General features: G+C 38.9%; 1 protein-coding gene across 2 annotated transcripts in view; it reads left to right on the top strand.

The window, feature by feature from the left end:
* LOC105226433 (formin-J) overlaps window positions 1-24,332 on the top strand; it is a 76,329-nt gene that overhangs the window by 19,373 nt on the left and 32,624 nt on the right. The window contains exon 2 of one of the 2 annotated variants that reach the window (XM_049458553.1): window positions 12,889-12,921. The exons of the other annotated variant lie outside the window; for it this stretch is intronic. The gene's annotated coding sequence lies outside the window, so the exon portion shown is untranslated. The remainder of the gene's footprint in view (window positions 1-12,888; window positions 12,922-24,332) is intronic. 2 annotated transcript variants of the gene reach the window in all.

Genomic DNA, 24,332 nt, shown 5'->3' with positions numbered 1-24,332 from the left:
TGACCTCAATGAGTTATTGACTGACGCCTTGTTTGCCTAAGACAAAATATGCTTACAACACACATACATACATACACACAAACATGCATTTTTCGTTGAATTTTCTTTGAATGGAAACAATGTGCGATGCGTGAAGGTAATACGGAGAAAAGGTCGTCCCCAAAAAAGGGGAAACGTTGCGCATGCGTCACACAACACTAGTGTGACACACCATCGCATTTGCCTACACTCATACATACTTACATGCACACACGCAATTTCAATCACAGCGTAAGCAAAATTGATGTGAACGTCATTGCAGCGCATTAACGTCAAAACAAACGACAAATTATATACAAAAAATGTGACAACACAAACAACAACGCACATTTATACCTGTCTCCGAACCTACACATGCGAATGGTAAAGCTTTGCAGTAATATTTATTTATTTATCAGTACAAGGTGCGCTCCTACTACGTCTTCAAAAATTAACGCACGTCCGCGGATATCCGCAGCTCTGCCAGCTCAGCCACAACCACAAAGCAACAACAACAACGGACTAACAATACTCAGTTCGATCGTTTAACTGCCGCAAATCTAAAAGTTATGCGCCTCTGATTGACTTCATCGTCACTAAATCGTCATCTCGGCGCAACGCGTGGCCATCTTCAGCTTTTGGTGAGCTAACGGTTACTGCCATAACACATAAACGTTGAACTGTCCAAAACGTATAACCAAACGCAGCAGCGTACGCTTCCATACTGCCATTCCATATTCGGCGCTTTGCAACTGTTTCTCTTTAGCCTTTTGTGGGGTCTTTTATGGGTTCCTGCCTTTGTTTAGTTAGCTAATTGTGGCATGTGTCCCAAATACTTATTGGTTTAGGCATAGCGTGAACAGTTGTTAGAAATGAGGTTTATTGTGATATTTACATAGAATAAGTTCTTATAATAGTACTGTTATTATTACGTGTTTGTACGTGTTGAGTACGCCTTCTTTCAGCTGTCAAATGTTGACGTGTTGATGTAAATAAAGTGTTAATTTCCAATTTTGCGACTTGAAGGGAGAAATGGTACACCATATGAATTTTGACCCAATTCTTTGTTTTGAAATAACAAAATTGCTTGCGAGATCTAAATAGTTAGATAACAGTTTTCATGGGTGCCTTAGGAGTTGCCAGATTACCAAGGAGTTACATCTCCGAAATTTTCAATTAAAAACCAAAGGGCAGTAAAAGAAACAATCAGAAGTTTACCATTGCCCGCCGAGGCGAGAAGTTCGAAAATCTTTAAATTAGGTATATGGGGGACGAACTTTCGGGTAACTATTATACTCTACAACGTGTTGCTAGTAGCAAGAGTATAACAAGAAGAAAAATGTAGCAAAAAGGAAGAACCTTTCACAAAAAAAAGGTCCTTTCAAGAACTTAATTCCCATCGTTCAGTATCGTATACATACCGGGTTTGTCCGGAAAGTAATAGTACTGAGTCGATTTAAAAAAATTTAACCAATCGTTAAAATTCTAACGGGTGATTTTTTTGAGGTTAGGATTTTCATGCATTAGTATTTGACAGATCACGTGGGATTTCAGACATGGTGTCAAAGAGAAAGATGCTCAGTATGCTTTGACATTTCATCATGAATAGACTTACTAACGAGCAACGCTTGCAAATCATTGAATTTTATTACCAAAATCAGTGTTCGGTTCGAAATGTGTTTCGCGCTTTAATTTTGTTCAGCGATGAGGCTCATTTCTGGTTGAATGGCTACGTAAATAAGCAAAATTGCCGCATTTGGGGTGAAGAGCAACAGAAGCCGTTCAAGAACTGCCCATGCATCCCGAAAAATGCACTGTTTGGTGTGGTTTGTACGCTGGTGGAATCATTGGACCGTATTTTTTCAAAGATGCTGTTGGACGCAACGTTACGGTGAATGGCGATCGCTATCGTTCGATGCTAACAAACTTTTTGTTGCCAAAAATGGAAGAACTGAACTTGGTTGACATGTGGTTTCAACAAGATGGCGCTACATGCCACACAGCTCGCGATTCTATGGCCATTTTGAGGGAAAACTTCGGACAACAATTCATCTCAAGAAATGGACCCGTAAGTTGGCCACCAAGATCATGCGATTTAACGCCTTTAGACTATTTTTTGTGGGGCTACGTCAAGTCTAAAGTCTACAGAAATAAGCCAGCAACTATTCCAGCTTTGGAAGACAACATTTCCGAAGAAATTCGGGCTATTCCGGCCGAAATGCTCGAAAAAGTTGCCCAAAATTGGACTTTCCGAATGGACCACCTAAGACGCAGCCGCGGTCAACATTTAAATGAAATTATCTTCAAAAAGTAAATGTCATGAACCAATCTAACGTTTCTTCTTCTAATAAAGAACCGATGAGATTTTGCAAATTTTATGCGTTTTTTTTTTAAAAAAGTTATCAAGCTCTTAAAAAATCACCCTATATAAAAGCTTTCAAAATAGGCTTCTTCTGTGTTGATGCAGCGCTGCCAGCGCGATTTCCAAGCATTGAAGGCATCACGAAAGGCCTTCAGAGCCGAGGTGCTTGCCTTTCATCGGTCTTTTCAGGCAAGTAAACAAAAAAAACCCGGGGCCACATCAGGCCTGTAGGGCGGCTGCAGAAGCGTTGGGATGCCGGCCTTGGTTAAGTAGCTGTTCACAAAATAGGCGGTGTGAGCCGGGGCGTTGTCGTGGTGCAATTTCCAATGAGTTGCGATGTCTTGTCGGACCCGATTGACCCTTCGTTTGAGTCTCCAGAGGTCTTCCACGTAAAACTTGGCTTTGACGGTTTGACTTTGATGTCAAAAAAGGCTATGAGCATCGTTTTCATTTTGGATTTGATCATTCCTCATTCCTCAGCGACCTCTTCCCGGCCCTTCAAAAAAGCCTGGTTCCACCAAAAAAAACAAACCACTTTTTGTGAAAGAAACATCTGGGTAAGCCTGCTTGATCATATCAAACCTATCTGTCGCACTTTTACACAGAATTTAATCACGTACGCTGCTCTTACATACCCGGTTCGTTAGCTAGGAACGCTGTCTACCAAATTTAGTCGGTGCGCGCATGCTCCGAAGTACAGTCGCGGCGGAAGAAAATCAGGCCTATTACTTTCCGGGTTTAGTATGGGTTTAGTAAGTACTTTGTAGGGTTCCTGACGTTTCCTTCTGGGTGTCACAAACTTCAAACTGGCAAATATCTTATACACTGTTCAGAGTATAATTTGTATAGGATTCGTCTGCCTTTACAAGCGTCCATGCAATTTTCTGTTTTTAATAAAAAATACTCAAAGCACAAAAAATACCGAGTTCTCGGGGAGTACGCCAGAATGACGAGCGAAATACCGATAACTTATTTCTTAAATTAGATTTGATGAATTCTCAATTACATAATACATAAGCTTGCTCTGTCTACCGTCGAAACTTTTTCCCTTCTCAACAAAATGAATTTTCCAGAAATATTCTTTTGTTGTTCGACAAGCTCCTTGGCTTATTGAACTTCTTATCCATACACCGTTATTACGTTTACTCAAAATCGCCAGGTATTTGCCATGTAATACAATATTTATACCTATGAGTACATACCTGTAGATTGGCAAAGTGGTACGATAAATCAAAATCGATGAAAATGCACTTCGCTGCGCACTCGCATACCAGAAATTAACACAGCCATTGATTTACGATGCTTCGAAGCAGCTTCGTTGCAACACACACCCGCACCGTTGCCACGAACATTTTATATGCATATGCGTGTATGTGTGTGTGTGTTCAATGCCGATTTGCTGCCATAAGTCAAGCAGACAATTGGATTGTTGCAATTGCAATCGCGATCGCATACGAAGTTAATGAAGCATAATCAAAGGGTACCGATGCTGATCGTAGGCAACAACAAATACACAGAACACTATAACTGCAGGACATAATCGCGCGAATTAATTGAAAGATCGTGAATGGCAGATCGGGCGCTAAAACTTGGTCATGCAACACAACGATGAAGCAATACGTTCGTTGCCACACAGACGAAAATGCAACACTCTTGTGGCAACCTGAGAGGTTCACATGGCCATCGTGCAAGTGACTCGGCCGCCAGTGCATACATACAAACGTGCATAATCTTAAAAGCGTCGTCGCATTTTTTTGCATTGGAAGAAGGTACATAGTTAAGCGCGAGTGCCAGTCCGATAAGCTCAATCAACGGGAAATGTCATAATTCGCTGTGAGCCAGCGAGTGCTAATTTTGACGCTTCAGCAGCTTCCTACTTACCATTTTGGCGCTATTTATTGCTATTCATTTTCGGTTTTGTGCTCGTAGTATTGAAAATTACCTTATCGAGTCATCATGGAGGTGTCTTGGCGATCGAAAAATATGATGATATAACCGAAAACTCTGGCAGCACCTACGCAATAGTGATTTTATTATTTTTGCTTCATATGTACATATATACATATATGCATACATTATATAAGAAAATCTGGTCAACAGGTGCAGGCAATTCAGCGCAGCGTTGATTCGCTGAACGCTCGTATCTATTACTCACCGACTTACGTCTGTTGCTTGACATTGAAATATAAAATACAAGATGCCTTTTATGTAAGTTCAACTTGCCTTCGCAAACACAAACACAACCATACACACACACATACAAGCAAGTCTTAACACTTTGTAGCCACATAAACAATTGTGCATTTATTTTCATTCTTCACTGTAGCGGCAGCTTTTAGCTCCATACTAGCGCTGGTATATTGTAGTTTGTGTGCCTTAGTTAAACTTCACCTGGATTCATCTCGCATTCAAAAGTATACACACACATACGTACACTTATGAACGTGTATTAACTGCTTCGCTGCATGTAAAATGGTTGTTTTGAAAATAAAAAAGCAAATTGCCAACGATAAACGGCAAAAGTGCACTTTAAGTCGGAACGAGTTGACTGCAATGCACGTGTGTGTGCCTGTGTGTGTGTGTACTAAATATAACTCGTCGTTAAATACAAAGCGAGCGAGTCGTGGGTATATCAAATTGCAAAACAACAGTTGACAGCTGACGAATAGAATTTCGCACAACAAGAAATGTTATGAATATCTCGCAGCGTTTGCTCTCTTTTATAGCTTAATTTAAGTGTTAATAGGCACTTAAAGCGTTTTATGGCAATTCTGTTGAAAAAGTGATGCTACTCGTAATATGCATTGCATATTCCTCGGCACATACCGTTATACATATGTATCTACTAATTGACGCATATGATGTTTTGGTATGTCATTTGAAATCAACGGAAGATTTGTTATGAATTCACGAACTTACCTCACTGAGTGGCACTACTTTTATTGATGTGTTTATTGAGAAGGAGTGATCGGGATTGATTCATTTTAATTTTTTAATAGATTTCGTGGTTACTAAAAAGTTCAGACGCAATTAGATCGTGAAACTTTTCCTAAGTACATACATACATACATAGTATATGTAAATATGTATATGTTCTCACGTTCAAGTTCTCACTAAGTTGGAATTAGTACCCAAAACAACTACCTTTTATAATTTCTGCCATATTCTTATTTGTGTCCGTGAAAAAATGTCCAACTATCCATCCTGTCGAAATTGTTAGGTTCGATCGGACACTATACCGCTATAAAGTATACCGAGTAGAGCGATGACTAACGAATCTACAAGTATATAATACATATAATGGAGCGAATCATTGAATAAGTTTCGATCGAAAAAGTTCCCAAGTTGAAGTTGGTAAGAAAGTATTCCAAAATTGGGTGGATCGGATAAGCTACTGTAAACTCAGCCGTGGTGGTCATTTGTCCGAAATTGTTTTCCACAAATAAATTTCATAAAACAACCTTTTAAATAAATGTTAGACCTTTGAAAAATATCAAGCCGTTTTTTTATTGACTTTTTAAATTTAAAATTTTATATGGCCCACCCTTTATTTATGCGAAAAAATTGTTGAGGACGCCCTAAATTATGTTGAAATGTGTATTTTAGAGACAAGAGACCAATCAATTTGAAGCCCATATATGTATGTATGTATAAAGGGTTTTCAAGACGATGGAAAAATGTAGTTCATTTACAGATTCCGATTTTAAGTTAAAGCAGGGGGTGGGTTTTGGTGTTGTAACGGGTACCTAATTCCTGTTAGGATGGTGAAAAGGACGTCATCCAACGATAGGCCCAAGAAACGTGCTATTTCTACGGGGTCCGACCAAAGGGAGAAGGGTGTCAGATGTGTAAGGTTAGCAGGGCACACAAAGGGGTGGCTAGTGTCATGCAGAGACTCATTGCACGCTGGACATATGTTTGATATATCAGGGTCTATTCTAGATAAATAAGAATTTAATCTACTACGGTATCCATAACGAAGCTGCGCAAGGGTCCCTCCCGTTTCTCGTAGCAACTTGAGCTCTTTGTCTGCAATGAGTGGTGATTTGACTCCAAGTACGCCATTCACTGAGAGGGTCGGTGAATGTGTTAAGGTGGTGTTAAGGCGGTCAGTGCATAGATGAAGTTAGTTGCGTCCGAAGTCTAGTCGGCGTGTTGTTTTATGTCGACGAATTAGTTGAGGAATAACCTCTTGATGCTACAAGGAAGCGGATCCGCTATAAGCAGGTGACTTTGATTTCTGCGAATGCACACCAACAGAAACTGCTTGGAGAGGACTTCATTATACTCCTTAACTGGAAACATACGGGCCTCATTACGCATGTGTTCGATGGGAGGTATCTTGTCGTAGTCCGGAGTCGAGTGTTTTGATATGTTTGCAGCTTTCTCGTCTGCGAACAGTAACTTTAATCCACTCGAAAAGCAAAAAAGCCGTGGAAAAAAATGAAATGAAAGCATCTGTTGTATCCTGTACAAACCTTGTTCTTTTCATGTCAACGTTGACAAAAGCATTTACTTATGGTAAAGCTGAATACCGACGGTATCTATGATCGCATAAAAATTTTCAATCGAAATCGAATTCTTTCCGCATCGAATTCCACTTCGAACCACTTAAAGATCCATTCAAAGACGACAAAAACAATTTAAGACGCCGAAATCATCACTTTCGGTATTTTTCGAAATTTTGAAAAAATTACTTTTACCGCTTTTCTTGTTTCTCCATCAACTCATAAGCGTGACAACGTGATTTTAGTCACACATTTCATATTTGAAATAGGCCAGCTCAGCGCTGCTCCGTAGATACCGCATCGATATGTCAGTCTTTGAGTGTTCATTCGTTACACGTGTTCATTGCCTGCATTGTGCACTTTCTAAGCTTTTATTGTTATTGCAATTGTTTTCATTATTCGACGTTACATTGTAATTCGCTGCAGCGGCTGCGCCAATATGCATGTATGTATGTATGTGTGCCTCCAGCATGCGGCAACTGCAGCGGGCTTGAGTTAATTTGCAAACAATGATAATTTCTAGCAATCAATATAAATACTAAATAATTGATTTAATTAAGCGTGAACAGTTGTGGCTTAAGCGGAAAGGCGAAAAAGCGAAAAATACAAAGGCGATTGAGTGAATAAAAAATGCGAGTGTCTAAGCAAGTGGGCTTCACACTAATTTGTCATTTCATTCATAAATTAATAACTTAATTAAGCGGCAATTGCGTGTGAGTGCAAGTGTGTGTGTGTGTGTGATTAAGCAGTAATGCCCGAGATATAAGTAGATCGATAGATGGATTTGTTTATGCTTTTTTGCTTGCCAAATTCGCTTAAGCGAAATATGCAAACGATTTCTTTGAGAGTTTTTGAACCTTAGCGCGGAGGTCATGAGCACCAATTACAGGCCTTAATTCACGAATGCGTGCTTATGTGGATGTGTGTTATAAGGCAAATGCGTTAAGTAATATGGTAAGATCTAATGACTTAGCATTTTGAAGTGTTAATGCACTTGTGTGTGTTGTACTTGCTTTCTGTTGTCCTAACCTCAACGCAGCAACAATAGCAAACACACTTATCCACTGGATCATGATTTAAGCACAAAAGCGCTGCTACCAATCAGCAAAACAGCAAAACAACAGCGGCATTATGCCAATATGCGTCGGAGCAGGGAGTTCAGTGCACTTTAATTACCAGCAGCACCTCAACTTCTTCTACTTGACATTTTGACCACTCGACGTGCGTCCAAGTGTCGACGGTGTCGACGGCGTCAGCGGCCAATCAGCTGCCAACATTCCAATTGCCACGCTGACCTTAACTTTGAATCGCTCAAGTCATATATCATCGGCCAAACAAATACTTGCTTTACATACACACATATGTACTTATGCACAATGCATAGATTAATGTTTTCTTTTGAGGCAATTACTTATGCAATGCCGCCTTGTTCGGCATGTGAAGTGGGAAACTTGAAACCAGAAAAAAAAATATTTAAAAAAATAAAAAATATTCAAAATGACACGCGCAGATGTGTTCCCGCACATACAAACACACACACCTGCACAATGTAGTAGCTAACTGCGTCGATATTAAATAAAAGGCTGATTAATAATACTCGACAGCTCGTCGCAGAGCGGCAAATTTGCATTTACCATTCATTACAGTTTGAATTTCGAGTTCACGTTCACGTCCATAGTCCAAGCGTGTCATGCGAGTACAGTGGGATGAATCTGTTTCACGCATGCGCAACATAATGACCCCAATCGGTGCTGCTGGCGTTGGCCACTGCTGGTGCACATGTGTTGCGCGCATGTTGCGAAAGGGGGAAGCTCGAGGCTATGGCACACAGCACGCAGCGTATTGTGTTCCCTAAGCTCTTGTTCCAAGCCGGCTCTTGCAGCGTGCCAAAACACACACACACACACTTACACATATGCTTAAATACGCGTTTGCATGAATGAAATATGCATGTGTGTTGTTGTTTCTGTTTGGTATTTTCATTGTTAGCTTTACTAAAAGCGACATGCTTTGCTGCTTTTGCTAAAAACGCCTGTTGCTCATGTGCTGCTTGCTTTTATTGCCGCGCAGTGTTGCTTCGGTTTGACATTGACTTAAGGTTTCAGCTTTTGCCGTTTCTGTGTGGGCTTATCGATCAAATGCCCCTTGAGTTTTCGTTTTCTTACAGGCAGCACGTTGACGAGTTGACGGAACACAGCGTGTGCTTACATATTCTAATTTCATTCAGAAGTTCTGTGCGCGATTAGTCACTACATTAACTATTGAAAGCAAACACTTTATTATTCATATATACATATATGGAATTTTAATGGTTTAGAATTGTATTGCATCAAGTTTGGAACATTCTAGGGCGATATACTTAAGTTGAATCTCAGTTTTAATTTGAAGAATTTTATCACAAACTTCATTTTTTCAACCTAAACTCGCCTTAAGCGATCATTCCATACAAAAACTCACCGACTCGTTCATAATCTGATCCTTCAGTGAAACCTTCCTATATCACAGTCAAAAAAGCCAACGGTAAGTGACAGGCAATCAGTCTATTATTCTTTCATTCTTCGAAATCTTCAAGTGTTATAATCACACCGTTACTTTCTTATCTTTACTGAAAGAATAACTTCTTCAAGAATATTCTTATGAGATGTCTGCGTACGCCATATGTTCAGGAAATGACTCTTAGTAAAAGCAAGTACAAAGATAAACCACCTCCTAGTAAGGCATAACTGGAATCTGGATGACTGACTGCTCCAATTTGAAGGGAATAATCCACGAGTGGACTTGAAAAGCCACTTTCCCTTCTAAAGTTCACAAAACCGCAGTTTGGAAAGAAAATCTGTACCAAGTGCCAGGATGGCCGTGCTGAAGAATAATTCCAAATAGATTGTCCACCTTGCTAAGCCCACTACTAGCGGATATTAGATACGAAATTAGTTCCAGATACGAGTTGAAATCCGAATGACAATCTGTCAGTCCGTCCATACTGTAAATTGAGATATCCATCCCAGGGGATGACAGTAGCAAGGGACACCTGTGTAAAAAGTGGGCGTGACCCCGCGCTCTAATAAGTTTAATGTACATATTTCCTAAACCGCTGAAACTACCACAACCAAATTAGCTCAGCGCAATTTTTACAAGAACTCTCATCGACAGTGTGAAAATGGATGATAACCCCGCACACTTCCCATATAACGAAACTATTGAAATCTACTTAAAGAGTGCTAAATCAGCAACTAAATATGCCAGGGACATTAAATTTTACCCCCGAGATGACATAAGTGGGGTTATAGTAGGTAAAAATCGGACAATGGGCGTGGATCCGACTTCTATTAGGTTAAATCACATATCTTGAGACCCGCCCTACCCTTTACTACAAAATTCAGTACATGGTATTATTCTCTAATTCTCATGTCACAGCAGTAAAATGGGCGTAATCGAACTACATCCACGCCTACTTCCAGTATAACACTATTTTAAATTAAATCTGATTCTTCAATACAATGATACAAATCATGAAGCAATTAATATAATGGAAGAAAACGTTGCATGAATAATGCTTTTAGAGTAAGCCACCTTATGACTTAAAATTATTCGACCCTCTACGTACCGAAAGTGTGTACCCCGGTACCTATGATTGACTTTTTAACGAAAATATTGGTCAATGTATCAGATTTAAAATTGAAGTACAGAGAGAATTCTTTCCTGATAGTAGTATGTCTGTATACCACAAGAGGGTTAAATCGGGTTAATACTTTCCTTAACCCTCAAATAGCTGATATAAAGATTTACGAACTTCCGGGTGATTTTATACCGCATACGAGTATATCGGTCATTATAACAGTTATCTTTGTAAAATATAGCCTTTTGTAACTTCAGATACTTCACCGGCTTTAGTCCTTGCAAGATGCAAGAGTATGCTGCTTATGTCCAAACTTAGCTTTCCCTTACTTCTTTTGAATAGTTTTTTCTGCGCAGACCTGCCACTCAGCTGTCCTTCAACATTTCGTACAAGATTTACTTTCATTCAACTCAAGAACCAGCCAGCTATAAATAAATATGTCTATACTCATATACATATATTTATAAAAAAAAAAAATCTACTTACGCGGTGTTTATCGAAAGATTTAATCAATGGAAACAGCCCACAAGCATGTGTGTACCTACTTCCGTATGCCAGCTGAGCCAAGAGTTGGCACTTCATTGGCGGTTTGCTGCCCTCTCAAGTATGCTTTGGCGATAAAACTACGAATATGGCAAACTGGTGGGATATGCAAGCGTACATTTTATGCAACACAAAAATGCCCAGAATTTTAAGCCAAATATTCAATAAAATCTTTGAATGAAGTGCGAAAATATAAAATTTACTTTTTACACTCAGCCATTGCGTGCATGTGGGTTTATCAGTCAGCAAACTTTGTATTATATACATATGTATATAAACAATTGTACATTTGTTTTTTTATAAAATTTTCAATAGTCAAATCGTGTTTTATTTTTAGATCGATGTTGTATTTCACTGTGAAACGCCATTTATGGGCAAGCCTTTTCTGCAAACTCAACCAAGTGTCTATTGTTTCGATTGATGTACACATGTATGTATGTATGTATTCATCAATTCGGATCGCAAGTGTTGATTTATCGCGCATGACGCATTTTTATTCGATTCCATTCAATTTGATTTCGCTTGATTTTTTCCAGCGACACAGGTGTGGGTGTCACACTTGGCGCGTTCGATAGGCAAAGTGGCTGTACCTTACTAATACATGCATGCATAGCTAAAGAAGCGACAAGTTCCACGTTTTCTGCAAATTGTTACAGAGCTTCAATGTTGAAATGCGTCCGAGAAGTAATAAAATAAGCATAACAGTAAATGCATTAGCGTTTATTCGTTCTGTCAATGTTGCAACTAAACACACACATGTGCATATGCGCATAGTACTCGTATGTAAATGTGTGCAGATTCATAATTGTCTATAGAGTAATGTTTGTGTATGCGCTCAGCGAAGACATTAATATTGAAATTCTGCTTAAGTGCATGGAATTGAATATTAAGCAATCGCGTGGGTGCGCATTCTGATGACAAAATAAATAAATATATAATCAAAATATTTGTGAGAAGCGAAAAGTTCATTTCAGCTTATAGCGTTTTAGCTAGCGAATTGCGGTTTAAATTTAAGTTATCCCCATGAAAAATACTTAATGCTTCATATTCAAGTTATATCAAGCCAAATACCAGGTTTTGTTTGTTTTTCTTTATTAAAAGTGCTAGTTAAAAATTTTTAAATACTATTTTTTTAGACTTTATGTATTTCCTATGAACTTTTTAGCAAAACCATGAGCTCAGCTGATAGTTAGATATTTCTAGAAATCTTGAATGTAAGTGACACTGCTATTATCGAAATGGCAGCGCAAGTATAGATAGGGAGATAGCAGAGGATATCAGCATCTCTTATGAATCGACTCAACACATTTTGGTTAATATTTTGGGTATGAGGACCAAAATAAATAAATCTTTTGTAGAAATGACTTCGAGTAAAGATCGCAAAAGAGATACTTGACAACGCAGATAAGGTCCCTACATTCATTAGACGCTCAAAGCATTTATAAAGCTCTGAAACTCTAATTCTTATATTATGTAACAGGAATATTAAGTTGTAGAGTAAGTTACCATGAATGTGTTGTACATACATTTTATATGATCAATTTAATATTTTCATGCGTTAAATGTAATAATATCTGCCTAAAGTCGCCTTTCGCTCCTGAAAGTTATAAAACCTTCTGTTTTTGTTGCTATTTAAATTCCTACGCACGCAATCAATCTTTATCCGGAAGTCAGCAAAGCTCCCACTCGGCCAGGTACTTTGCATAAATACATGTATGTATGTATGCACTAAATTTATGAATATTTGTGTGTATGTGTGAGTTGATTAAAATAAATGTGTCTCTGCTTGCATTAATCCATTAATACAAATTAAAAAGACATTTTTCATTTTTTCATTTCAGAAAATCTGCAACACTGCACTCGACAACCTCTAGGTATGTAAATATGTATGCATATAAGACTTATGGCGGTGTTAAGTAGCAATTACTGGCACAAAGCCATTAATAATAATAAAAGCGACCTACGACCACAAAAGCTAGTATGGAAATCCTTCAGAAAAAACATAAAATAATATAAATAATATTAAAAATATTAAAAAAAAAAACAAGTAAGGAAGAACTAAGTTCGGGTGCAACCCATACTCTTGCAACTTGCAAGATTAAAGCCAGGGAAGTAGCTTTAGGCACATAAGGCTTATTAGTTATATGGGATCTTGGGCGAGTTCTCACTTGATTTTATTCATTTAAGGGGGTATTCTAGTCTAGAAGCATGAATTTCAGGTAAGTGTCATAAAAAAAGGCAATTAATATTTTTACTATCGATTTTTTATTAGTTATTTGTTAATTTTAGAGGAGTAGAGAAAAAAATTAAGAACTAAAAAAAGTAAAATATTTTAAAAATTATGAGCTGACAAAGTGGGGGGTCTCTAAAAATTTCCACGTGACCATGCATTTCAACCCTCCGAGTTATCTGAAGCCAAAAAGAAAAAAAGATTATTAATCTAGAATAATGTCGCAATGGTCGGAACTACGGAAAAATGGGAAACAATTTTTTCACAAAATGGCGACTGCCTAAAAAAAAGTGTTATTGGATCACTTTTTCTGACTCTTTCGAATTTTTCAAAAATAATAAAAATAAAAATTTGGGGATGGGGCTAATTTCAACCATAGACAAGCCTACAAAGAAGACTCTATAAATTTCAAGTAAATCGATTCAGTAGAACCTGAGAAATCGTGGGCATCGTTCCGAAAAAGTCAGTTTTGAGAAAAACGCGTTTAAAGTTTCGCATTCCGTCCGAACCAGTTCGGATGCCGGGTCAGAAAAATGCCTATATCTCCGAAAATAATTTTAATTTTGAAAAATCCTCTTGTACACATATTCTTGAAAAGTTAAACTTTGAAAATATAAAAAAAAATCGATTTTTTTTTATTTCAGTATCGGAAAAATCTAAGAAGAATGTCACGTATGCAATTTGGTTGTAATCGGTCGAGCGGGTCTCGAGATATGTGATTTCACCTAAAAGCGGGCAGTGCCACTCCCATCGCTCAATTTTTACTCAGGCTCCATTAAAAATCTCCCCTCTCGGTGGTAAAATTTAATGCCTCTGACATTACCGATGAGAGTTACTATAATATTTACGCTAGATATCTCGCTTTTTGCTCAAGTTACAGCCCGCACTGACGGACGAAAAGCCAGACGGACAGTCACTCGGATTTCAAAGCGTCTTGTCATCCTGATCATTTATGTATGTACATATGTATATATAACCCCTTATTTATCTCGATTAGTTAAATCGATTGAGTTTGTCACGCTGATCAGTTATACGAATATACATACATATATACTTTATATGGTATTCAACGTCTGGGTGTTATGAAGTTTGTGGCACATAATATACCCTGTCAGGGTATACAAATTTACATACATATGTGTATTCAGGCGGTTGGTGGTAAGTGTCATGTTTCGCACTTGCTCACCTGCCCGGCAGCCGCTGATCAAACGAATTCCACACAGAAATTAACAGCCTGTTTGTTGACTTTCGAGAGAATGTTTGTCAACAAGTTGCAGCAACATTTTTATAGCCGTTTGCGTTTGCCAATGACAGCAGTTTGTATTTCATATTCTAGAATATATGTATGCTTACTGCTTTGTTGCTGCTGGCAAATTTCCATTGTTTAATTATGTTCAGTTCGTTATTGAACTGTTAAATACGCGCCGATTCTTTGCTGAACAGCGAAATCGTGCTGAAAAGTTGGCGCACACATCTGATGCATGGTTGCATTCGCGTGCATGCGTGTTTGTGTGTATGTGTGAAGCATGCCTGCATGCCAATGCGTGTCAAATAAAAGTCGTACAACATGACACCGACGGCATTTGTGTGTCGCATTTACAATATTTTGATTTTTCTTATTTTTTTGTGTTTTTGCAATTTTGTTTTGCTTTGCATTGCCTTCATTGCAGTTTGCATAAATTGTTGAAAACATGAAATCAATTTATGGCATGAAATCAATTTGAAGTATTTTTTTTTCCTATTTTTTCTAAGCAGACTTACATTGCAGCAACTCATAAAGTGCCAGATAGAAACAACAAAAAGTGTTGTAATAACAATGCAAATTCTAACAGCCTTTCATATTCTAAAATCGTTTTACAATAGACTGGTGTTGTAGTTGTAGCTGCATTTCCAGTATTTTTACAGGCGCTGTCGATCAACGAAAGTATCACTTATCATTGCTTGTCAATTGTTGCAAGCCAATAGAGGCTAATTACGACAAGCGAAAGGAAAATCGTAAAACATGCAAATCTAAATCAAAACGACCTCAATCGATCTACATCCTTATACATATGTATGTATATACTGAGACAACACAATTTGTATTCGTTTGCTGACGCGGCTCGAGTTTCACTCTCTTTCCACTGGCTGCCATTTGATGACCAGTGCTGACAGATCCATCTCTCGGGTCACAACTGATTTTATTTATACACATCATGCATAGAAGTATGTGTGGTATGGTATGTGCGTGGTTAGTAAATAATTTACAAGTACAAAGTTAATAACATCTAATGATTTACCTAAACTAAAACATACCTTTTTAATGCAAATAACTATTTATAATAACGGTAATAATCAATGTTTCTAGTTCATGAACTAATTTCATTAATCAAACTGTCTTCGCAATCTTATCGTCAATCAGGGAAAAAGTTAGGTGCGCTAGTCATTCTATAGGTACATATGTACTGTGGGCAAAGATAGTAAGACTTTTTAATTTGAATTTGAATGCGCGAAAACCCATTCGTCGAAATATTTTTTCTCTATCGGCCGAATATCGTGGCAAAGGTTAAGCCGAAGCCGAAAAAACCAAGTCAAATTCAAGGTTATGTCGACAGTTTTCTTCGACTATCGAGGTGTGGTGCACTCCGAATGCCTTCCGGCCGGCGAAACTGTTAACAAGGAATACTACAAGGTGTGTTCCAAAGTAAACAGGACTTTTTGAATTCAGCGCCTACTGGTGGCGCCCTCTCTATGTCGACGGGTGCGTTTTAATCTGCTATCTTTATCGATTGTCCACAGAGAATGTCATAAAATTTTATTTATTGGAAGTGAAGTTATTACGTTTTAAGTGTCAGTATGTTTGTGTTATCAATGCGAAAATGAGCTTCGAAAGAAGAGCCAACATTAAATTTTTTTTAAAATTGGTGAAACTTTTACCGAAACGTTTCAATTGATGAAACAAGTTTAAGGCGCTGATTGCCTATCCCGTAGCAGAGTGCATGAGCACAGAGTTGAACGTTTTCAAAGTGGTCGTGAGGACATTGATGACGATCAACGCATGGGCCAATCAAAATTCGTGATCACCGGAAACTGCATCCAAACTATGCGTAAATTCATCAAAAGTAAGAAATTATCATTAAAATTCATGGAAATGCAATTGAACATCTCCAAAAAATCGATTTATCGCATTTTGACCGAACATTTGGGCTTACGAAAGGTGTGTGCACGGTTTGTTCCGCACAAATTGACTGACGATCAAAAATTGCTCAGAATCCAACATTCGAAGGACATCTTGTGACCAATTATTTGATCAAAAATCATATTTTAACCATTAACCACTCCCCAGACTCACCTGATATGGCACCGTAGGACTTCTTCCTTTTCGGAAAAATGCATTTGCCCATGAAAGAAAAGCGTTATGCAGACGTAGAGGCCATTCAAAAGGCTTGCACCGGCTTACTGGCGACCATACCGGCCAACGAGCTAAAACCCTCATTCGACATGCTTTTGGACCGTGCAAAAAGCTGTATTGAAGCAGAAGGAGACTATTTTGAATAAAATATGGGACGATAACTCTAAGTTTAAGTGGATCCACGGAGGGTGGAGAATTATACATTATTTCCATCATAACACTCCTCCAAGAAAAAGATATTGAGTTACAAGTACAAAATTTTCTGCTTTACTCATCCCTCGGCAACAATGATGTCCCCAAATTCCTAGACGTCGGTACAGTCTACCGGTGGAAATGAATGGGAGGGTAAAACTTACGTTAAAGTTAAGTATTTCTTCAAACTAACTCAATGACAATACATGATTAAGTTAGGATTTAATGAAAATTTAATAAGAAAAAGTTGATAGATGAAATTTTCAATGGTCCTCCAGTACGACAATCAATTAATAAAACATGTAAAATTTATCCAGATTACGACTGTTCTGGAAGTTTGGTACAGTTCTGGGCTGATAAGCGAAACCCTCCTAGGTAGCAAAAAACTAAGAAGAAATTGTGAAACATATGCTGGCAAACTTTCAGCTCCAGAAGCTCTTATGGGGACTTAGCATCCGCAACAACCTGTATATATTTTGGTATAATCCAGGAAATTATAGTCCGAAACATAGAAAATGGTATCACAAGGATCTAAAAGGGAAGGAAAGAAGTATTAAAGACGATGGGATCGCCGCGTAATGGCAGATTACTGTTGTTGCTTTTAAAAAAATATATTGACTATTGGAAATTTTTAAAATAAATACTGATTAAAGAAGTTTTATAATAACGTATATATTTTCAACAATTTTTCCCTGTTTGTTGTTTGTGATTGAAACATATTTCCTACCAGAATACAATTAGAATTTCTGAAAAAATTTTCTACTTTGAAGTCATTTATTCAATTTTATCTATCTGATTTGAGTTATTTAAAGATTTTGCTTTGATATTTGCAATAATTTCATTTTAATCCCCTTTTCAGTCTGTATTACTAAGCGCATGTTGGCATTAGTAGCAAAATTACAGATTCTCTTGCTGAAGATTTATCGTTTATTCGTAGGAGTTAAATGCCATTAACATATTTCAAGGTTATCGATGCTATGATGCTATGATGCTGTGATTAGCTTCAAAGACACAACTAATAATATGATTTGAACACTTTTAGACATTAAATGAATGATTCTATCTAAAAGTGACAGCACTTAAGTAATGTCAACAACAACAATTGCATGAATACTCGCGCTAAAGTTGTGTGTGGTAGCAAGTTGTAGTGGCAACAGCAGCCGAAGCACTCACATCAATCTACAACAAGCGGCCTAAGATTAATCCAACAATCATCAGAGATACTTGAGCGATGCGCTTTTCGCACAGTAAATCGTTAAGACGAGTGAAGCGCCACACAGTGGGATATTTTGTCAAAAATATTTGTAAGTAATTTTTCTCTGTAAGCCAACACACAATTAACTCCAAAAACAATAGCTGCATTAATTATCAAAAGAGTACAAAATATTTCAAATTTTTTCACTCATCACTAAACTTAACCAACTTTATTGTTGCTTTGTTGTCTACTCGACGTTCTATTACAATTGCCTTAGGTTAGGTATGCCAATGAGCCACTCATAGACCAGTTTTGGTGCTTTGCGATACCAGATGGAGTTCAGTTACAAGGTCCATGAGGAGTAGTCATCGTTTAGGATGTCTGCGCTTGATGCGGATTTCAACAAACTCGGTGGCTTCACTATCGACACCTCATCCAGTATATCATACCGTGGGAACCCCAGATGCTTACTGCGTAGTCTTGCCATTGCGGGACAAATGCACAAGAGATGTTCCAATGTTTCTCTGGTACCTAGCTCCAGACATTTCCTGCAGTCTTCTCGATCTGCCAGCCCCATTCAGCGGGCGTGTTTCACTACCAGACAGTGATCAGTTAGTATTCCGATCATGGTCCTACAGTCTCTTCAACAGGCATCGTTCCATCCGTACCATTCTTAGTTGTCTTAGTATAAAGAACAAATATTGATTAAGTTTATTCTGAGAATCTTTTTAGAAAGTCTTTTAACGTTACTAAATTTTATTTTACCAAATATTTAATCCTCTCCGCCCGCTGTCCGAGGCTGATGCACTATCTACGATGGCATGTGCACTCACATGTATTCAAAGTCTGTGGGGCTAGAGTCAAATGCTTAATGGAGTTGAGTGGGTGTGAGAGTGGGCTTGCGCTTAAACGAGTGCGAATTTGAGTAGAGATGGCGCTGTTAGCGCTTTTGACGGTGTAGGTGATCGTGTAGAGATGCAGCTGGGCTCCGCATCGCGTACGTATAATCATGCGAAGAGGAAAAGAAATAAATATTTTAAATTATTTAAATAACTTTAACGTCTCGAGGACGTCAGCATATGTGCATGCGAGTACGAGTGACCGCAGCAGAAGTGCATAAGTGTCTAGCAAATGGGGAATTGACAAATTCAGCATTGCCACAATTTAATGAAGTAATTTTCATAAACTTGTATTTACGCATAATTTGCCAGCAGTCGCAGTCGCAGTCATTGCGACTATCAGTCGAAGGAAATCACAGCAAGCGCGTCGAGTGCAGGACGGCAGCCGCCTCGACCCGATTCGCGCGACAACAAAGCGCAGCCATTGTGCGCGCACGCACCGCTCAGGCTCAGCCGTCGCACGCATCACATTGCGCGCTCGTCTCCTATCCTCCCTCTCCGTCCGTGCGCCGTTATGGTGTAGTGCATAATCAGTTGCATTGACCTCATGACTTCTAAAAATGGTCAGCGATTGGCACTTCGCCCGCCGCTGCGTTTGTGCGCCATCATTTTCGTTTTCCTTTTCGACGGCGATTTCTCTTTATGCGCGTTGCTTTCATTGTGAATATCAGTGAATTGCACTGATTCGCGCGCTTAAGTGCACTTGAATTAAATATTTAGGATGCCCGCACATCTCAATGAATTCGTTAAATTGCTGCGCTGTTGTTGCGTTACATGCGTCATGCGCGCACGCCTTCCGCCGCCTCCTCCCTGCCGCTCGTTAACAATAACAAGTAACGTTTATTTTGTAGTTTTGCGATCACTTTGTCGACTTTTTACTTTTACTTACGCGCAATTGTTCCCATCATTTAGCGACGCTACACAAACATCTTGCCGCTGCGGCGCCACTTCGCCGCTCCTCTGCGGCCTGCCCATTTTTATTTTAGCTCATTCAATTACACTTTTGTTTATGGGCATTTTGTGGCGTTGAAAAAAAACGGCTTTAAAAAGAAGGAATGAAAACAATGTAAACACGAAATGAGCGAAAATAAATTAAATCTCCGTCCAAATCGGTAAAAGCGGCGTCAAGTTTAATGGGTAAGGTGGACGAGTTGTTTGGCTGCCGTTTGGCGGTCAAGCTGGGCCGGCTGCGGCCTGTTGCGTCTGCGCCTGCGTCTGTTACTTTGTTGACAGTTTTTTCTACACAACATTTTTACCGATATTTAAGCGTCAGCTATCTACATACATATTTGTGTGTGTTTGTACACATTTGTATATGGCAACGCTCAGTGCTGTCGGCATTATTGTTATTATTGCTTACAGCGTTTTTTGCAATTCTCTTGAGTCTTGTTAATATAATTGTTGCTGCTTTTTTGCTTCTTTTTGTCGGTGTTGATTGGTTGCAGTAACCTTCCTACTCGCCTTTTACTGTTGTGCGCGTTATTTATGCTCAATTAAGATTATATGTATTAAATGTCAGCGCCGTAAGAGGGTAGATAGCTGTGACAAAGTACATAAACGCTTGTTAATAATTAATAAACAACATATATTTATATGTAAATATATATATTTATGCGTGTCTGTGGGAACTGCTTCGGTTCCAATCTGCAAGGAAGTGTTTTGTGCTATATTCTGTCATAATAGCCCCGATAAACAAGCCTAGAAATGAGGAAATAAAAAATGTTGGACTCTCTGCTTGGCCTTAAGAACCTAGCACTAGGTGGCAGAGAGATAGAGATGACTAATAAGGTCAAATATCTTGGTCTCACGCTTAATTCGACTCTGCGGTGGAAGCAGCATGTTGACCTGACTATAGTCAAAGCTACGAAGGCACTCATGGTATGTTATCAACTTGCTAGTAAATACTAGGGTTGCCAAGCCAAGGATTATCAGTTTGTTGTACACGATGATCGTGCGACCAATTATCACTAATGGAGCTTTAGCTTAGGTTCCGAAAGCAACGCAGACGTCGGTAGAAGTTCAACTATCGAAGCTGCAACGACTGGCCTACCTGTTTCGCCTGTGTCTGGATGTCGGATGCCATGCGGACATATCCGACGGCGATATTGCTGGAACTCACTTCGCTGCAGCTAGTAATCGGTCAAGTCGCCAAACACACTCTGTCCCAAAGAACAGAAGAAGGGTTTGGCAGAGGTAAGCAACTATCTCTTCCCAACGCATGAATGAGCTAAGTAGCGTAATACCGCTGGCTCTTCTCCCTATGGTTAGCATTACCAAAAAGGTTTGCTTTACTAGGAAGGTTACCCTCAGCAGTAAGGTCGAAGGGAACAATTCCACTCACGAGCTACTGCTTAGGGACAGTATAATCAACTGGGACACCGACGGCTCAAAAACGTCGGAGGGAATTGGCGCAAATGTCGCAGGATCCCGCACAAAAATCTCTATACCTATGGGTAGTTTCCCGAGTATATTCCAAGCAAAGGTCTTTTCTATAAGTCGATATATACAGTTAAACCTCCAATCGCAATAAACGTATGCCTATACTAAGCGATAATCAAGCGCCACTCAAAGCTATTTCTGCATCAAATCGCTATTGGTGCAGAAGCGTATACAAGGACTGAATAGTCTATCGGAACGTAACAAAGTGTACCTTATTTGGATGCCAGGTCACAAAGGTACAGCAGTGAATAAACTGGCTGATGAGCCTGCCCGCTCCGCAGAACCCACCTACATGGTAGGTAGGATGGTCCAAAAGCATTCCGAACGAGTGTTTTAGCTTGTTGGCTGGTATGACCGCCAGTATGCCGATGCAAGCCTCTTGAATGGCCTCTACGTCTGCATAACGCTTTCCTTTCATGGGCAAATGCATTTTTCTGAAAAGGAAGAAGTCCCACGATGCCATATCAGGTGAATTCGGGGAGTGATTATTGGCTAAAATGTGATTTTTGGTCAAATAAACCTCTTTAATAATGTCCTTCGAATGTTGGATTCTTAGCAATTTTTGGTCGTCAGTCAATTTGTGCGGAACAAACCGTGCACACACCTTTCGTAAGCCCAAATGTTCGGTCAAAATGCGATAAATCGATGTTTTGGAGATTTTCGATTTCATTTCCATGAATTTCAATGATAATTTCTGATTTTTGATGAATTTACGCATAGTTTCGATGGAGTTTCCGGTGATCACGGATTTTGATTGGCCCATATGTTCATCGTCATCAATGTCCTCACGACCACTTTGAAAACGTTGAACTGTGTGCCCGTACACTCTGCTACGGGATAGGCAATCATCGCCATAAACTTGTTTCATCAATTGAAATGTTTCAGTAAAAGTTTTACCAGTTTTAAAACAAAACTGAAACTTGGCGCTTTGTTCGAAGCTCATTTTCGCACCGATAACACAAACATACTCACACTTAAAACGCTATAACATCACTTCCAATCAATGAAATATCATGAAATTCTCTTCGGACAATCGATAAAGATAGCAGATTCTAACGCACTAGTCAACATGTGAAATAGATGGCGCCACCAGGGGGCGCTAGATTCAAAAAGTCCTGTTTACTTTGGAAAGCACCTTATATAAGTATTGCAACTTGTCAATTTTCTGAGGCAAGTTGAGACGTTGTAACCTAAGAGAGGGCACAGTAAGACCCTAGTGATCCTTTATAATTTGCTATTATAACAAAATGAATTCATCAAGGCGCCAGTTCGTAACGAACCCACAGACACTAATTGATTGTCTATTCACCGCCTTCATAACGTTATCACATTTTAATTTATATTTCCTTCAATGAATTTGCATCTATTCTGTATTATTATATATTTTACAACTGTCATCTAGCAATGCAAAAATAAGCAGAAAATGCTAACAACGCAATGCCGCTGGCACACCTTAAGTTGTTGGCCAACCACATATAAATATGTATATACTATATACATACATATGTATGTACGAGTGCATACAGTGTACAAAATACAATAATAAAATAAATAGTAAAAGTGTGAGTGGTGAGGGGAGGATGGGCGGCGTTTGTAATAAAAATAACGCCTGCAGCTGGCTACTTTTCGCCATCCTACAACAATAAATATATACACAAGTGTTATTGTTGTGTTTTAACTGCCTGCCCAGGCGCCACAAATACAAGCACCACGGAAAGATGAAATATACAAGTGTTGCAGCTAATTTTCTTTGCTCTTCTTGGTTATAAAATCTTTAAAAATATTTGTGGTCTTTTTTTTGCTCTGCACACCTTTACAATGCTGATATTATAAGTAAAGCAAGGCTAATACAACAACAAATGGCGCATTAACAAGCGATCACGCCTCTGGTGATGGCGCGCTGAAGCTGCTTTTTTGCTGTAAAGCGTTGTAACGACGCCAACATGAGGGCGCTGACGTTCGTCATGAGCATAAGCACGCGCATGCGCACGCGTAACACTGACACCAACGCCAACTGACAAAATAAAAGCGAACAACTCACTGCAAAAGCAAAGACCACAACAAAGACTGTGCACCTGAGCAGCTGAACAACAAGATAACGACAAAATGTAACAACAACAATAAATCAGTTGAAACGACCTTGCGCCGCTTGCACACACGGTAGCAGAGCTTAATTGTACAACGAATATCTGCCGTTTAGAGTTTTACATGCATACATACATACACATATGCCTTACAGAGAGGAAAGTTAGTAAGACAGTAGCTGACGCTGCATTCCATGCGCATGCGCATGCGCCAAAACATTTGCCGGCACACTTGTAATTTTCTGAAACTGCAAAGAGGCGTGGCAGTCAAATAAGGCTTGTCCATGCACCTAAATATATGCACAAGTGTGCACAAAAATATGTTTGTGCACACTTTTAATTTGCAATATCCGCTGAAGATGCAAATAGTACAAAAAAGCCATAACTGTTTCTTCTTTCATCTCAAACACTTCTTCAAAAGCGCTACTCGGCTCGATATACATATATTTATGAATACCACTCATCGAATTTCACAGAGCTCTCATTTCGTGTTCTGCTGACGTATTTACACTCGTTCCTGATTAAAATAAGGTTATGTCAACAAGTTAACCTCACTTTGTCGGAATTTCAGTTGTTAAAAATGTTTAGCAAAGTAAATTATTTATAGCCACTTTCGAAAACAATTTCTAAAATTTTTAATAAAAATAATTTTAGAGACATAGCGCAATAAAATTTTTAAGGGGTTACATAGGTTTACAGGTTTCAAAAACTCGAACTTTTTTATTCTCTTATTAAGTTCTACAACACTTCTAGAATATTATCCTCAATTTTCAAGTTGATCTGAGTAAAAGTTTCGGAGATACAGCCTAAAGAGCTTGTGTGCTCGAGGCTAGCTAGGCTAAGTGCGCCGAGAAC

The sequence above is a fragment of the Bactrocera dorsalis genome, chromosome 5 (assembly GCF_023373825.1).
Source record: "Bactrocera dorsalis isolate Fly_Bdor chromosome 5, ASM2337382v1, whole genome shotgun sequence".
Lineage (NCBI taxonomy): Eukaryota > Metazoa > Arthropoda > Insecta > Diptera > Tephritidae > Bactrocera > Bactrocera dorsalis.
The sequence above is the reverse complement of the archived record's forward strand: the minus strand, read 5'-3'. Positions and strand labels throughout refer to the sequence as shown.